Below are 18989 nucleotides of genomic sequence, written 5' to 3'. Positions count from 1 at the left end.
TTGGCTCAGTAAGGACTCAGTAGAGACTGGCAGAGAGAGATTTGGCTCTTAAAGGAGGTAGCACCCCGCATCTGCCAACAGGTTCAGAGTCCAATGGTGGGCTGGATCTTTGGGGGAACATAGAGCTACCTAGCTAGGTGCAGTGTGGCATAAGGAAGCCAAGAAGCTATACCAATTGCTGAGAATTCCTACTACTAGAGGAGAGAGAGGCCTAGATGGGGGGACCATAGCTGGCATAGAGTAAATTCTCAGAAAAAAAAAAAAATCATTCAATGGAATAAATTTAATCTAGCCCTAGTTCTATGCTACCTTGCAAAAGATATTTCATTTGTCTAAATATCAGTTTGTACTACCCATAAAAATAAGACTGACACTTCATTTGAGTTTATCTTGAGGATGAAAGAAAATTTCTCACGCAAAAGCATTTAGCAAGCTCTAAAGTGTTCCTTGCATATAAAGAATGACTAGAAAGGCACCTCCATGCTACTACTTCCAGATATGCCCAGGTAATAGCCTGGTGATCACTAAACATCAATGACAATTTCCTCATTGGCATTCTTCTATACGATAAAATAGAGAAGTCAACATTTCTAGAAATATGCTATTTATCTATAGAACTAAAATATTTTCATTTTGAATGAAGGAGTAAAAAAGTGACTTAGAAACCTTCAGTTTTCCTTGTGCAGAGCTTCTGCAAAATATTGCAGATAGTCATCTGCTCACCATATGCTCACATGACCTGTCTGTGCCATCGCAGGGAGTTGGGGGCAGAGGAGGAGGAGGTTTCTTCCATCTCTTCTTATAAACGCACTGATCCCATCATGGGGAGCCCATCTTCATGATTTCATCTAACCCTAATAACCTCCCCCCACCCCATCTCCAAGCATCATCACAGTTAGGGCTTCCACATATGAATTTGGAGGGTGACAAACATTCAACCCATAATAACCACTTAGTGCTAATAAAGATATGGGGCACATGGGTGGCTCAGTCAGTTAACTGTCTGACTCTTGGTTTTGTCTCAAGTCATGATCTCAGTGTCATGAGATCAAGCCCCACATCCAGCATCATGTGCGGTGTGGAGTCTGCCTGAGATTCTCTCTCCCTCTGCCTTTCTCCTTGCTCATTCTCTCTTTCTCTCTCTCTCTCTCAAAAAAATTCACAAATTATCAATCTGTGTTGTGCTGTATCAATCGGTCTTCAACTTGCTATAAACTAAAAGAGTACATGTATTTCAGAACTTGTTAATCAGCTATAGCTATTAGCAAGGTCCTGAAAGTTTATAAAACCTTAAGAAGACATGACGACATTTTTCATGGCCTTGAATAAATGGAAAAACTCAACATTGAAATGTAAATTCATTTCTTCCAAGTTAATCCCAGTCAAAATCCCAATGCAGATTTGTCAAAAATTTTGTAAAATAATTCAGATTTTTGGGCAGCCCTGGTGACCCAGTGGTTTAGTGCCTCCTTCAGCCCAGGGCCTGATCCTGGAGACCTGGGATTGAGTCCCATGTCAGGCTCCCTGCATGGAGACTGCTTCTTCCTCTGCTTGTGTCTCTGTGTCTCTTTCTCTTTCTCTCTCTCTCTGTCTCTGTGTCTATCATGAATAAAATCTTTAAAAAACAAACAAAAAAAAAAAGATTCAGATTTTTGTAAGAATAAATATGTATCAGTATATCAGAAAATTTTGAAAAAACATAAGGAATATTTTATCTATACCAGAATTTTAAACAATATTGTGTGGGCAAGAGAATAGGTCAATCAAAAGTATAATATATAATATCTAGAAAAAGAATTTGCATATGATAGGAATGTCTTTTTTAAATTTTTTTAAAAGATTTATTTATTTATTTATTTATTTATTTATTTATTTATTTATTCATGATAGACATAGAGAGAGAGGCAGAGACACAGGAGGAGGGAGAAGTAGGCTCCACGCCGGGAGCCCGGCGCGAGACTCGCGCCCTGGGCCAAAGGCAGGCGCTAAACCGCTGAGCCACCCAGGGATCCCCAGGAATGTCTTCTAATCAGTGATGAAATAGATGGATTATTTAATAACTGATATTAGGGCAAATGGCTAACAATATAGGATTAAAAATATCATACATCAAAATGAATCCTAAAAGAATTAAACTCTAAAAGAAATGAAAGAAGGAAAGAAGGAAAAAAATGAAGAAAGGAAAGAAGGGAGGAAAGGAAAATATTAAATTAAACTTTTTAAAAAAATATTTATTTATTCAGAGAGAGAGAGAGAGAGAGAGGTAGAGACGTAGGCAGAGGGAGAAGCAGGCTCCACGCAGGAAGCCTGACGTGGGACTCCATACCCGGTCCCCAGGATCACACCCCAGGCTGCAGACAGTGCTAAACTGCTGCGCCACCAGGGCTGCCCAAATTAAAAATCTTTTAAAAGGTATGACACTCAAGAATAGTTAAGTATAAAAATACTAATAAAGTATGGAAATAGGGATGCCCGGGTGGCTCAGCAGTTGAGCGCCTCCCTTTTGGCCCAGGGCATGATCCTGGAGTCTCAAGATCGAGTCGCACATCAGCAGCCTGCTTCTCTCTCTGCCTGTGTCTCTGCACCTCTCTGTGTCTCTCATGAATGAATAAATAAAATCTTAAAAAAAAAAAAAAAGTAGGGAAATATGTCAACATTACTAGGAATCAAAGAAATGCAAGCAAAAAAATGGGACATCTTTTGGGGGGGCTATCACAAGACAAGATTATAAAGAATGATAATACTAAATGTAGGCAAGAGCTTAGAGAAATGGCTGCACTGATGTGGGAAACATAAATTGGTACATTTAATTATTATAGTTGGTGTGTATTAAATACTTATTAATTTCCAGACTTCAAAGTACTTAGCCTATGCTGGTTAAACTCAGAATAACTCTAGCTATATCATCCCCATTTCAATGCTAAGAAAATTTAAGTATAGCTATAGCTAATAACAAAACTAGGATTCAAACCCAAAAAAATTGACTTAAAAATATGTTGTACATGATATAAATTTATCCTAACACAATAAAAATACTAAGGATGTTTGTTGCAGGGTATACAGGCCCATTGTCCCTTATCCAAAACCCAGGGAACATAAATGTTTCAGAATTAAGAATTTATCAGATTTGAAAGAGATGATATATACAAGCATATACTTTATGTAATATAACACCCTTGGGAGATACTAGGGTAGCATCCCACTGTCAAACATTAATAATTTTGCAGTGAAACATATTCATATGAAGTCAGGTATATAAAGATTATAAATTGCTTAATAGCTTCATCGTTTTTATTGCCAAATGAGTTTATATCAGGTCAGCTTTTATCATCAAATGAATTACAAAAAGGTTTTCAGAATAACTCTTCATGTTTCAAAATGCAGATAAAAGATTTGGTCCTATAGTAGCTTAAAACAAAAACAAAAGACTAAAAACTATTTGAGGAGTGCCTGGATGGCTTAGTCCATTGAGCAACCAACTCTTGATTTCTTTTTTTTTTTTTTTTTTCAACTCTTGATTTCAACTCAGGTCATGATTGCAGGGTTGTGAGATCAAGCCCTGTGTAGGGCTTCGTGCTCAGAGGGGAGTCTGCTTGAGATTCTCTCTCCCTCTCCTTCTGCCCCTCCTCACCATCCCCTCAAATAAATAAATCTTTTTTAAAAAGGCTGAAAACTATTTGTTTTTTAGTAGAAAACTTGTTAAATATACATGTAATATTAACTATAATGTCAAGGTCCAAACTTTTTTTAACTTCTTTTACTTGCATGTATATGCAAATTTGCTTGCCTGAACAGGATTTTTTTCTAAATTTGACTTGCAAATAAATTCTGTAATGAAAATCTATTCCTCTGATTCTCCTTGTTGAACATCTTACCGTCACTGCCAGGCTAGAAATTTTTTTGCCAAGTGAAACAGGATCTATAGCATAGTATTGAATTGGTGAAAACTAGATTTACTGGTTTAATGTACTATAGATTACGTGTTCATCTCCATGCATTAGCCCAATTTAAGTTCAAAGAAGTCAGCTTCCTTGTTCAGAGAACTCTTAGCCAATATGTTGGGGAAAAATTGAAAGGACAAGAGCCCCACTTCATTCCATTTTTACGTATTTTTTCTTAGTTATCAAACCCAATAAAATCATGTTTTGTTTTGTTTTTAAGGTGGGGCTGTTGTATAATCCCTTTACGTATATCTTCCCAACAGTACCTATTAAATACAAACAGGCTATTGATACATAAATATTTGCTCAATTGGAGAACTAAATGCAAAGTTACAGATAGTCTTGTTTCCTGTATTTGTTAACAAAGATTGGGTTTTTGTTTTGTTTGTTTTGTTTCTCCCTAACTTCCTCTTTGTATGCCACTGAACTCTCTTTGTTAATGCAAAGTCACTGCCTGTGTTATTGGCTGATACCAAGCCTTATTTTCTACGTTGCAAAATAGGTAACTCAGCATAGAGATAAGAGCCACTTTCATGTCACTACCTGCCTAGTTGAGGAACCATTCTCCCAAAAAGCTCTAGAATGGTGATGTTTCTTAACTCTTGCAGAAATGATTGCCTCACTTGTACACTCAAAAGTGAGTAAGAGAATTTCATATTATTCATGTAATGAACAGTTAATTACTAAATTCAATTAAACCAACAAATTAGTTACTGAAAAAGAAAACGAAATAAAGGAAATAATGACAAGACTCAGACTTATGCAATGGCTTATGCTTACGTTAATTTCTTACATAAATGTAAAGTCAGCCAACAATAAACTTAGGGAAAAACCTCATGTATGATATCACAAGAGTGTTAATCATTAATTTGACATCCTCAAACTCTTTTTTTTTAAGATTTTATTTATTCATGAGAGACACAGAGAGAAGGCAGAGACATGAGAGCGAGAAGCAGGCTCCCTGCAAGGAGCCAGATGTGGGACTCGATCCCAGAACTCCGGGGATCAGGCCCTGACCGAAGGCAGATGCTCAACCGCTGAGCCACCCAGGCGTCCCATACTCTAAATTTTTTAAAAAGTACAGAAAAGTACATATACTACAAATATCTACCAATTTACATAATTAACATTATCATGTTTACTTCAGATTACCATATACATGCTTTACTTTCTTAATTTATTCCTAAGTATTTTATACTTTAGTTGCTACTGCAAATGGAATATTTTCCTTTCAATTTTCTGATTACTACTAAAAAAAGTGAATGATTTTTGACTGGTTTATATGTAGTTACACTACCAAAGTTTCTTATAAATTCAAGTCTGTTTTCCAGTCAGATCTTTTCATTATCAGTTATAAATAGAAATCACTTAATTTTTCTTTCTTTATACTAATTTTATTTTTCTTGTTCCTTCCTGAAAGCCATGAAATATTCTTATATTTTCTTCTACTAGCTTACAAGTTTTGTTTTCATGTTTAAATTCATTTTATGTATGGTAGAGGCAAGGATCTAATCATATTTTTTCCTAAGGGGAAAGCCCTCTTACGTATTGACTAGTTTAATTTTTTGTAATACCTTTGCTATTCATAACAACATCTTGCACCTGCATCAAGAGATAATTCTGGGGAAGAGTTTAAATCTTATGATGTCTGAATCAATTCTAAGAAATGAAGTCTTAAACCAAAAGACAGTTATATTTACATGAAAAGATGAAATCTGTTGTTTTTTTGCTGCTGAATGGAAATGGGGACTTGTGGGAAACGAAGGGTTTTTGTTTTTTGTTTTTTGTTTTTTTTTTAAATGAGAGATTAGGCACACTTGCCCCCTGGAAACAGGGAGTGGGGGAATGAGAGAGGAAGAGGGAGATAGAGAATACCAAGCAAGCTTCATGTTCAGTGATGAGCCCTACCTGGGGCTCCATCTCATGACCCTGAGATCATGACCTGAGCCGAAATCAAGAGTTGATCACTCAACCCACCAACCCACCCAGGCACACTGAAGCTTTTTATTTATTTATTTATTTATTTATTTATTTATTTATTAAGATTTTATTTATTTATGTGAGAGAGAAAGAGAGAGAGCGCGAGCAGGACAAGAAGCAGAGGAAGAGGGACTCTACACTGAGTGTAGAGACTGACATGGGGCTCATCCCATGACCCTGATATCGTGGTCTGAGCCAAAATCAAGAATTGGACACTCAACCGAGTCACCAGGTGTCCATCAAAGCTTTTTTTTTTTTTTTTAAAGATTTTATTTGACAGAGAGAGAGAGGGAGAGATAGAGTATATGAGAGCAAGTATAGCCAGGGAGAGTGGCAGACAGAGGGGGAGGAAGAAGCAGCCTCCCTGCTGAGCAGAATGCCCAATGCAGGGCTTGATCCCTGGACCCCAGATCATGACCTGAGCCAAAGGCAGATGCTTAACTGACTGAGCCACCCAGGTGCCCCTCAAAGCTTATATTTTTGAAAATTTATTTTTGCATTCCTGAGCTGTAGGGTATACAATTTAAATCTACTACAAGGCTAACAATCTTTTATATCATCTACTTATACTTAGGCTGTAGAACTTCAACTCTGAGACTTTTTCTTCCAAATCTGATCATTGTCGTGTCACATTCATTCTGTTAGAGAAATCATACAAAATCCTAGGAAATCCAGGTTAATTTTACCTAATTAATATAGTTGCTCTAGGAATTTTCCAAATAAAATTGATTCAATCCTAGTGACTCTAAAGATACTCTAGTAAGGGATAAATGACTGTTTATCCCACAAGAACCTATCACAGTCCTTAGGCTAGGCACTGAGGATTTAATGGTGAGACTGAAAACAATTCCCTGCCATTATGGAATCAGTGGTGGAGGCAGACACTATTAAATAATGATACAGGGATGCCTGGGTGGCTCAGCAGTTGAGAGTCTGCCTTTGGCTCAGGGTGTGATCCCAGGTCCTGGGATCCAGTCCCACATCAGACTCCCTGCGTGGAGCCTGCTTCTCCCTCTGCCTGTGTCTCTGCCTCTCTCTCTGTGTCTCTCATGAATAAATAAATAAAATCTTTTAAAAAAATGATACAACCATAAAATTGCGAATGCAATAAATACTCTGAAGGGGCAGTACCTGTTTCTCTAAAATCATATAACATGGGAATTCGATGTAGTCTTAAGGTCAGGGAGGAGTCACTGAAGAAGTGTCAGGAGCTGAGACCCAAGATTTGAATGTTATGTAGGAGTTCACTAGGCAAAGGAGAGGAGAGGAGAAGACCATTCTGGACAACGGCTCTGAAAGAGAAGGAGTCCGAATGGGTTAAGGAATTGAAAGAATCTAGAGTGAAGAAAATTGTGGTGAGGTAGGTAGAGACCAGGACTTGCAGGGACTGTCCTATAGTCGGGGCTGGGTAAGCATTTATAGAAAAAATGTAGAAGGAAAAGACATCTTCCGTCTTGGTCTTCCAAAGCCTAGGCCAAAGCAGAGTAGTGAGACTTAGAACATACTCAAAATGTTAGCAAGAAAATGGAATTTGAAGGAAGTGGAGTCTCAAGATAAAAAGCAGTCCCTGAAAAAAAAAAAAAAAAAAAAAAAAAGCAGTCCCTGCCACAGGGAGAAAAGAGATAAAAGCCTGAGAGCAGAGACATCAACACGGCCACAAGATAATGAGGAAGGTGACAGCCTAGATCACTGGGAGGGACATTCTTTGAAGGTCAAGAACAATGAGAGCTGAGTTGGCTTTGCAGACTGTGCAGACCCCACTGGAATGAGCACCAGAATGGGCAATGTCCATTGCCTGGGCCTAGGGCTTATGTTTGCTGTCCTCCCTTTTCACACCTGCTCAGGGAAGTCTTCCTTCCTCTGACAGCAGAGGCCAATACTTTGCTTGGTGATCACCTTGCAGGGATGATGCCAGTCTTAGTCCCTCTAGAGATGGTGAAATAGTGACGCCGTTTCCTTTGTGCTAATAATATAAATTACAACTGAGAAGTAAAGAATAAATATATGCAACAAAGAGGTGAGGTCATACTATAAGACATATATCCTTACAAAAACAATTGATTTCAAGAGTCTCTCGCGACATTCTTGATTCCCTTTCTGCCACTTCTCTATAGATACGTTTAACTATAATGCATAATAAAGAAGCACAGTTAGAATAATAGCCAGGGTTTCCCTAACTCTCTGTCTTGAGGTGTGATTTTTCATGGGACAGCTTGAGTTATATTTGGGCCAATGCTCTCAGACAGCTTCACGGGCAATTAACATCTCACATAGAATAACACATCTTCAGCACTATTAAAAGAAAAATAAGTAATCCACCTAAAAGCTGTATATTTTAAGGTTCAACCCTCAAAAGGGGGATTTAAAAACACATAAAGAGAAAAAAAATGACAAAAGACAAAATAAATGTTTATTTTAAAAAAAGGATTCTCTAATAAATGATTTACCCCTCCTTTTTTTTTTTTTCTTGTCTAGTGTAGTACCAAGATATGCTATTCTATACAACAGACGGTTCAGGAGTCAAGAAGGAAGAGTAAAAAGTATGTTTTAGCATAGGTAAGTCATCACAGGCAAGGTTCTTTCCTCTAATTTTTTATTTGGGCATATTTTCTTTGGCATTTTAATCCTATTCTTCAGCTATCCTTAGCATAAAAGATAGAGAAAATATTTTTAGAATGATTTGCTGACCTCTCCAAATACTCTTGTCACTGGAGTGACCACTATTCTCAGCCAGAAGTGTCATTCGCTGCTTTATGATGAACACATTAACAGGAGTAGGAATCTTTAAAATCACTTCCACTGAAAACATACTTTTCTCACAGCGCTTTACTTCCAATATATCTAATTAACAAGAAACCAGACTTCTTAAAAACTAAATTTATCTCACATGATGCCTCGGTTGGAGGATGGTCTTTTGATTTTTTATTTTCTGTAAGAATTTTTCCCACAAGTTTAGGTAAAAAAAAAAAATTTTAACTTTCAATAATGTGTGTAATAGACATATTGTGCTGAGCAGTTTGAAACCTTCTTTGAATCTAGGAAAGGCACAGTTCCTAATTAACTGCCCAGAGAATGGTTTCACCATATGGGAATCTATTAAGTAGTTCTAGTGATTTCTGTGGGACATAGGGGCAATGATACTACATTTTTAATCAGGCAAGCTAAAAAGCTAACACTTTTTTGACAACTTAGCAGTCCCACTTCTACAAGGGCTGCAGATGTTCAAAGCTCTCAAGAGCAACTTCAGAAATCCTTGTCATGCTCCGTAGGCCCATGGGATTGGTACATGTTTTAGCCTCTGAATAAATACTACCGATGGATTTTTTTTCTTTTTCATTTTGAGACTGTTAGAGGTTTTTAAAATTTACTTGGAAATAGATGAGAAATGCATCAAGACTTGAGATGTACTTGGAATAAAGGTAATTTGGAAGGGTCTTCATCCTTCCTGTTAAGCTCAGAGTAATGGATAGGAAAAACACCCATGCTTTTAGATCTCTTCTGATTAATAGCCCCCTTTGAGAATCCAAATAAAACTGGATTTTCTCCAGAAAAAAGGACATGTATGTAAAATTTGCTTAAAATGTCAGAAGATTCACTATTAAGAAACCCTGCTTCACCTTCCCATCATATATAGTCTTCATCACTAAAAGCTATACATATTATATGTATATATTCTTCTTAAAGAAATATATATATTTCTTTTCTTTAAAAAGAAAAAAACTCAGTCTCTGAGGAGATTGGGCTCACATCCCACATCTGACTCTTGTTTTTTTAAACACTTCAATGTTTCCAGTCAATACCTAAAGACATTTTAATAGAATTCTTTTTCTAAACTTGCATTTGAGTTAAGCAATTTCCTCTTCTTTTGCACATTATTTTTTAGCTATCTTCTTTGAATGTTATTTTTAATAGCTTGTTTGTATATTTTTTACAAGGAATTAACTCCCTTTGCCAAATCCAACTAATAAATAGGACAGTCTGAGGACTTGTACTCTCTAGAAGGTGAACACAGAGTCCAGAATGTGTACCAGGCTGAACCTCTAGAGCCAGGACTGGCTCATTGCGACACTCTCTGACAGTGTCCTCTACTGAAGCATCAGAAACAACAAGCTTTAATCACTGAGAGTTACAGACTCCAAGCTAACATCCCAGGAATGACTTGTGTTCTATTTTCAGAGCAAAGAAAATAATGATTCAGTCATACAAGCATTATTAGCAGAGCTATTTCAGAACCGGGAGGAAGAATGTCACATAGGGGTAAAATATTTTGAGAGCCTTCTCTGCAGTCTTGCCTTAGGTTGTGGGGAGTGAGGTAGAGGAGTTAAAGACCTGGTCTCTACCCTTGGATTTTGCCATCCAGGTAAGAATAGAGAATAAACACACCAGCTGATGCAAGCCGTTATATGCTAAGTGTCCAATCCCTGTGACAACAGAATTCCCAGAGTACAGGGAAGAGCATGGTGTGAGCTTAGGTGAAGTGCAGGGTAATCAATCCAGGCTGGAAGAATTACCAAAGATTTTTAGTTGGATATTTTCTGTGTCAGATATAAAGAAAGTCCATTTACAAGGCTTCCAAATGTAGATTGTGGAAGATGAGTCTCTTGATTCTCCTAGGGCTGGTGCAGGTTGTAGATAAAGCCACCAACTTCCATCCTTGATTACATAAAGCTCCAATTGCCCTTCCATTCTAAATGCTTTTCCTTTCTGAATGTGCATATAATCCTCGAAACTTTACAAATAATTAAAATATCAATTCCTGCCATAGACATAAAAAGAAAGTCAGTCCTCGACTCATGCTTTCGAATGTAAAATATCTCGGATAGCTAGTATGAAAGGATCAAGTGAGGATCACCAGAGTCCCAGAGAGCACTGAGGTCAAGAAAATTATTTTGGGAGCTAGAAGTTTATATCGAGCATGTCAAGGAGTGGCTGGAAAGTAATGTGGCTCATGTTTCTCCTTGCTGCCTGCCCCAGCAGCCACAAGTGACTTCAAAGCAGCACAACTCTGCCTGCAGGAAAGGGTGTGAAGAAAGAACAAACCACCTCTCCACTAAACTCACTATTTGGCTTACTTTCCAATAATTCAGTTTCACAGTAACTTTAATATTTACCAATTTAAGTACAACATTTATCCTAAGTAGTATACTCAAACCCACTTCCCACTCCCCTGCCCCAAATGCAAGCCACTAAGACTTGAGGTTCCACTTAAAGAAAATTTGTGCTATTAATAAGGTCTGATGTAGGTGAAAAATCTCTAAGTTAATGATAGATTCTGAGGAGTCAGGGCTAGCTGAATTCTTGGATGGAATCAGCTGGTTTTCTCACTGTCTCACAAACTTCAATCTCTGCCCTTCCATTTCTTTTATCATGAAGAAGAAGATGATGATGAGATGATGATGATGATGATGATGATGATGATGATGATATACTATACTGGGTGCTTATGGTGTGCCTGGAACTGTGCTAAGCACTTTATGTTCATAAACATCAGAATAGCAATTACCCTGGGCAGATAGTATCATGATTTTACAGGTGGGGAAACCAGTGAACATTCAAACTAGAATTTAAGCATAAAGTTAGAGGATGATTCTAACCCCATTCCCAGGTATGTATCTCCCTCCTCCCTGGAATGCCTTCCCACTCCACTCTGCCCAACCAAATTTAGCGAAGGCCCAGCTTAAATCCTGTGTCCTCTGGTAAATACTCCTACTGCCTATATTGATCTCATCATAGAACTCATAAAGCATCTATTTGTTGAACTCAGAAGAACAGCACATTAGTTAAACATGGAGGACTTGAGATTTCACAACCTGATCACAGTTACAGCACACTGAGTACTTACTATGTACAAGGAATTGTTCCAATAATTATGTGTGGATTAACTGATTTCATGATCACAACAAAGCTATGGGGTCAGAGCTAGTATTATTTCCACTTTGTAGATGTGCAAACTGAGGCAGAGAGAAGTTAAATAACATTCTTTAGGGCACAGAATTAATATGAATATGTAGTCATACCTAGTACACAGAGCAAATGTTATTTATTACTATTTCTACTGCTCACCTCCCTCAAATTCTCAATTTTATCCAGTTGATTCATCTTCCCAGAAAGAAAATAAAGCATCTTCCATGAGCCAGATGCTGGGCTAGAAAGTATTATAATTGTCATTTCATTCATTCAAAAAATATTTACTGAATGCCTACTACATGCCAGGTACTGTTCTAGGCATTGGGGATATTCACTGAAAACAAGGGCCTCATCATAATATTCCTGTAAAAATGATTTGTAAGCTCCATTATTACCAATGACAAAACTGGGGTTCACACAGCTGGTGAAAGGCTTAAGGCTAAAATATAATTCTCTCGAATTTAAAAGTTCCAGGTCTCTCTCTTACAGGAAATAAGGTTACTTCTGTCTGTGATCCACCTGATAGCACCTATTCTCCCCCATGGGACTTAATGTATTTGGAAATTAGAAGCTCTTGATTCTCTTTCTCGTATTTAGGTTGCAATTTCCCAATAACTCCACCATCACCCTCAGATAGTAATCATAGAATATATGCACATTATATTACTGGTGAGGCTGCTCTCTTCCTCCCCACAGGAAAGTCTTCAAGCAAATAAACTATTCTGGGAACTATTCGGGCTGGGAGCATGGGGTAGGGTAGGATGGATTTCAAGCCCAAAGTCTCTATCTTCTCCTAAAGTCCCTAAAGTGACTCCTAATAAGCCCCCAAAGAACTCTCCTACTCCACAGGATACAAGAGAAACCATTGTGATCAAGAGAAAAAGCTTTGTTATTGGAGTCAGGAAGCCTATTTTATTAACATTTTTCATGATTTCCTTAACCCCTCCCCATGTATCACCTACTATGATACAGACACTATTCAAAGCATTTTACAAATACCAACCCCTCTTAACTTCTGACTCCTGATTTGAGTCCCAATTTTCCATTTATAAACTATGAGACTATGGTCAAGTCAGTGAACTTCTCTGAGCCTCAGTTTCTTTATCTATTAAATGAGGGTAATAAATTGCCAGGATCCAATGAAATGAGTCATACATCAGATTAGAAACTATTACAAGTGTTTGTTCTTGGCATTTTGCCAACTGCTGCTCTACAAAAGACATAGCTGTTTCTTCTCAGAGGAGCTCCTGATCTATAATGCCAGGAGTGGATGAGGACAGGCTTGAGCTGTAGAGACTGGGCGATGGACCCAGTCCCTGCATCTCAGATTTCAGGAGAGCATGAAATAGTAGGATGTCAGTTATACTTAGAGAACCATGCGGGTATGTGTGAGTGAGTGAGTAATCCACAGAAGAGTTTAACATGGTCCCCTCACATCCCCTAATCTAAATCCTGCTTACCTCAGGTCTCAGCTCAGATATTGCTTCCTCCAAAAGACTTTCCTAATTCCCAAGATCCATATAAGGGCTTATTCTGTGTGCTCCCACAGCATTCTGTACTTTCTTTCCATCCCCTTTTCTTGATAATTTTCTCTATCCAGCTCCTCAACCAGACCACCAGCTCTGAGAAGTGTGAAAGCAATTGCACTAAAGAAACATCAAGGGGATCCCTGGGTGGCGCAGCGGTTTGGCGCCTGCCTTTGGCCCAGGGCGCGATCCTGGAGACCCGGGATCGAATCCCACGTCAGGCTCCCGGTGCATGGAGCCTGCTTCTCCCTCTGCCTGTATCTCTGCCTCTCTCTCTCTCTCTCTCTCTGTGACTATCATAAATAAATAAAAATTAAAAAAAAAAAAAAAAAGAAACATCAACCAGATCACCAGCCATACCTACCTTTTCAGCATTGTATTCTCAGCACTTAACAGATATTTGGGCACTTAGTAGGACCTCAATAAAGAGTTGTGTGAAAAAGTGATTCTGTATCTGGAACTAAAGAGATAAGGAGAACTTAGAACCCTAGTATATTTGTAGAAGACTTCCAGAAAGTTGCTATGCTAAGAATACGGATCTCTTCTCATAAGGCACGAAGAAATCACATGCTCCTAAGGTGGTTATGCGATCTGCCCAACATCCAAGGTCACACTGCAAGTCCTTAGGAAATATCTATTGATTTCTCATTCCTAGATGACCTCTGCTCACTAGCCCGCAAAGGTCCTTCCTGTGACCACTAAACCTTGAAGGTGGGTGTCTGTAATGAAGGCTTAAGTTCAGTTTGAAAGTCAAGCACAGGTAGCACAGGTGATCCTTTTTAGGAACTCTGAAGTGTAGACTAGCTTGGAAGAGACTGGAAAAGAAGCCCAACAGTGTTGTATCATGAACCTATTTGGAGTGCGCAAGTATCCTTGTCAGTTTCAGAAGGGTCAATGAGTATTCCGTTCACTGAAGAATTTCATACATTGCTAGGAGATGAAATAGTATTGAGAATGAAATGAAATGTCATCCACAGTGAAATGCAATGTCTGGGAAAGGGAAAAGGAGACAAGGATGATAGGGCTGACAGTCATGGGCAGACAGCCGTTTAGCATAAGTTAATTTACTGGCCAGCTCAATCCAAAAGGATGCCTATATCTGGCTTACAGTATGATATATTAGACTCTGACACGATGATAGGAGGGGAGAGGGGGAAAAGGACGTTTCCAAGGACGTAATATATTTTGTGTATGAACTGCAGAAGCACAAGAAAGACCAAAAAGAAACTGGTGTTTTCATCTTCTTAGACTCTTGCCATCCTTGTGTCTGTGCCAACTCCTTCTCTGGGATGCAGGACTCAAGCAGTTTGATGCATGATATTAAACTGTGTCTCTCCATGGAGGCAGATAAAAAATGCCATTGGGAATCAGCCAGAGATATGCATATACCTGCACCCCCATATGTCAGTGCACAGTTAACTTTCCATGAGAGCCGACTAGAAAGAAAATCAGATATGTTACATATGTATTTCTAAGAATATGACTTTATACTGGGTTATTGGTAAACAAGGCCTCAGGTTATCATTCAAAACATTTTAAATACAATGAATAAGACCGTGATTTCTAAAAGCTCGACAAAAAAGAAGAAGAAGAAGAAGAAGAAAACATGACATAGTGCTTTTCTAATTCTAAGCAGCTGACAAAACCAGTTCTTAGTAAGGCATCTGAAACTTTTATCTTTTTTTCCCTAAGCATACAGGGAAGGAAGCACAGAAATAATTGCACAAGAGAAGCATCAAGGAGGTAGTGAAGATAAAGCATACTATTAGACTGTATGCTATTCCCCTTGGAGCAACTTGGACAGAGTAGGGACTCAATACTTCCTTTAAATGACAGAGCTGAGAGTTTCCATCTGAAGCAAGACAAGTCTTCTGTCATTCAAAGGCTATTGTAATAAGGATCTAGTGACCCTGCCGTTGCTCTCAGCTGTTGTCACATGGCTGTCAGTCAGAGTAAAGGCCTAGGAAAAGGAAAAGCCAATGTCCTGGGCAGAATGACCTTGTCCAGTCTGGGTATGGCTCCCACCTCTCCAGCCACCCTATTTGCCTGATCTTAAAGTGCCTTTGGGATAGCTCGCCTACTGACAGCTGCCTCTGGGGAAAAAGGGGTAGGATTTGATTTGCAAAATGTCTATATTCTTGAAATTTTGGATTTAAGTATAAGATGAAATCATATTATAAATGCACTTTCGGAGTTTGTTGTATAAAAGGACATCTATGGTGTATTTCTCCAAGTGCAAACTCTTAACCTTAAAGAAAAACAACGCAGGTGATAATATTGTAATGAACGTATTCTTTAAGTTTGACTTTTAAATTATTTAAATAAATTATGTAATGAATGTATTCTTTGAGTCTGACTTTTTAAAAATGGCAGATTTTCTTAGAGTGAAATAAATACCTTTATATTCTAAAACATATTTCTGAGATTGTTCTGTTTCTAGGCAATCGATTAATAAATCATTGAAATATAAGATATATTCAATGAATATTTTTTTCAAGTACAGATCCAACAGAAAGGTTCCCCCTTTATATTTTGTGAGGTAGAAATTTATTTTAACTATTATTCCATAAAGGAAATAAGAATTTGACATCCAAATAGTAAAAAGGGCATAGCCTAAAGGACACTTGGTAGCCTGACAACAAACACAGATGAAATATATTTTTTTTACAAATATACACAACACTTTTGCATTTAGAAGAATTGCAACCTGAAATCTTATTTTACAGGATGACATTGCATATAATCATTAGTTTGATGCTTGTGGTTATATATTCAATGGGCTACCACAAAGTAGAATATAAATGTTCAATTTATTTTCATATTTTACCTTTATCATTTTCTATTAAACTCTGTTTCTCACAGATTTGTCAACAAAACTGGAATAATGCTCTTAATGGAATTTCCCTCAATCTGGAATGTTCTGTGTAAACTGAAGCCTGTTTACTGAGCTCTGATGCTGTCCTTATTCCTGGGTCCTAAAGAATCTGTGGGGTGGGATCTAGGTACCTAAAAGGAACTCCTATCCAGTGACTCTTAGCTGAGGCTGGGCAGCTGGAGGCCCTGGGAGCCTCCACTCACTTTGATTTTGGACTTCTGGCCCCCAGAACTGTGAGACAAGACATTTTTGTTGTGTTTAAGTCACCCAGGCATAGCAGACCAGGAAAGTCATCCAAACATCTTTTGCTTTTTATGACTCAATTCTCTGTCTTCAATAGCCTTTGCGGGGAACCAGGTTGTTACATTAAGCAAGAGATTCTGTGTGGAATCTCTTTGTTGACCAAGTGACACTTTAATCTCTTTGTTGACCAACCCCCTTACTGGTTTTCAGGCTCCATCTGTGGGTCATTCTTCATCATCTTGACTTCTCTCACCCTGGGCCATTCGTCCTGCTTTTTGCTTCGGTTTGCTTCCTTGTGGCCTGACAACTAGCAGGAGTGTGTTTGTACAGGCACATGGGTGCCCTGTCTGCTGCTCTTTCCCACATGTAATGCCTGAGGAGGCTCAGAACCGGCTCAGTGGGTTTATGTTTGGATGAATCAGTTATGTTCAGGTCTTTTTCTAAGACATTTACGCTCTTAATTTTCATCCTCTTATATCAGTATATAGGCATTTGCCACCGGTGTATATAATTACTGGCCCACTTCAGAGACTCTCTCTCTTTTTAACCAAAACAATGTCTCCTTATTTGGTGACCCTGGCCCCTGTATGTCTGCTCTGGAGCTATAGTAATCCCCTACTAAATTTAAGGCTGAAGGCAGACTCTCACTGCTCTTTTTAAAACAGCTCACATCATACTTTAATCAGTCAAGAAAGTACACACATACTTACTAAGCACCAGGTAAGGGCCCAGCACTGCACTGGAGGGTTTCATGAGTACAAATCATCATGTATCCACCACTAGAAAGGAGGGAAATCCCTTAGTCTTCCTTTCCAGCCCTCTGGCTCTCCCCAAATGCTGGCCCTCTAAATTCCTCAGGGTATCATCACACCACAAACAGAGCTGTTTCCTTGCTTAGACACTGGAGTTCCTCCAGCTAATGTAAAAACAGAGGAGAAAATATGTTCTCTGCTGTACCCGAGCCCTATTTTTGTCTTTTGGATACTAATTCCAACCAGCTATGCAGCAGACACACCTTAAGGCCTCCTGTCCTGGGCTGTCCTCTCTGGCCTCCTGCCCTGCCTCTGCACACCACCCCCATTCCACACCAGTTCCCAGCAGAGCAGCCTGCCAGGGCTGAGCCAGCCACCACTAGTGTGGGGACCCCTAGAGTTGCCAGGATGCAGGCAGATCTGGAGGGCTTGCAGGGAGGGTGGTCCCAAGTAGGGATGATGTGGGATTCTGAAGGAGCTGGGGCAGCAGCCATTGCTAACCTGTAGAGAAACATTTATCTTTTTAATGATTGATATGGCCACACTGATGGGTGCTGATGGATACCAGCCCCACCTCACTGTGCAGCCAACGCTGAATAACTGAACCTCGCTGAGATCCAAATTTCTCATGTGTCAAAGGAAGCATATCTGTCCTGCCTCCCTACATCGTCCTAATAGGTCATAGTCCATAACGAATACTGCTTAACAGCAGAACTTAGATGACTTTTACTTAAACTTTGCCTTTATATTTACCAGGGCCATCCGAATGATCTTGAGCAAATTATTTAATGTTTCTATGCTTCCTTTCTCATCTGTAAACAAGAGGTAGAACTAGCCCCCACCTCGTAGGGTCCTTGTGAAGATTACATTGACATGAGTCAATACATGTAGAGTGATCGAAACAGTGACGGGCACCATAATAACCATTAGGCGGCTCTGAGTTGGCAGCTATTGAGTTGGCCCTGAGTTGGCAGCTAATGACTTTCCTGGTCTGCTATGGCTGGGTGACTTAAACACAACAAAAATGTCTTGTCTCACAGTTCATTTTTTTTTCCCCACAGTTCTGATCCCACTTCTCCTAGAAGTTTAAGGAAAGGCTCTAGGCTCTAGTCTCACGATGAAAGTACTGAGGATGAGCAGATAGGGAGGCTGTAATTTGGTTTGCTTTGGGTTAATGGATATTTATATGGCTAGATGCTGATCGCTACCAAAATAAACAGAAAAGGCAAAGATATTATTTTCAACCTTACATGCCTTCTAAAAGTTGTCCCTAGTTTTCTGAGTCATCAGACACCATGCACTATCTTTTCTTGACAACCTTGTTATTTTTTCCACTATCCCCTTAGGGGACCTTGGGCAAATCACTTCACTTTCTGGAGCCTCACTTTCTTTTCTGTTAAACAGGGACACACAAGTGAGAATCAAGCCAGGTAAGGTATATAGAAGTCCTCTAAAAATAAGAGGCGTCGTATAAACATTATGGAGGAAGACATTTTATAGTTTATTAAGTCCATAAGTACAAGCATCTCTTTAAGATTGGAAATACTCCTGTAGGAGGCATCCAAGCCTCAAGGTAGACAATGATACCTGTGGTCATATTCAAAAGGATGAGGATTATGTATTTCAAAGGCAGATAGACCAGAAGGCTGGAGAGTGACTTAACAATGGTGCTCACCTATAGAAAAGGCTAGACAGGATTACGGTCAACTCTTTCCATCTTCACTGATGACAGAATAAAAGAAAATGAGCATCAACAAGGGGGATT

The sequence above is a fragment of the Vulpes vulpes genome, chromosome 10 (genome assembly GCF_048418805.1).
Source record: "Vulpes vulpes isolate BD-2025 chromosome 10, VulVul3, whole genome shotgun sequence".
Taxonomy (NCBI): Eukaryota; Metazoa; Chordata; class Mammalia; order Carnivora; family Canidae; genus Vulpes; species Vulpes vulpes.
This window is presented reverse-complemented; position numbering follows the sequence as displayed.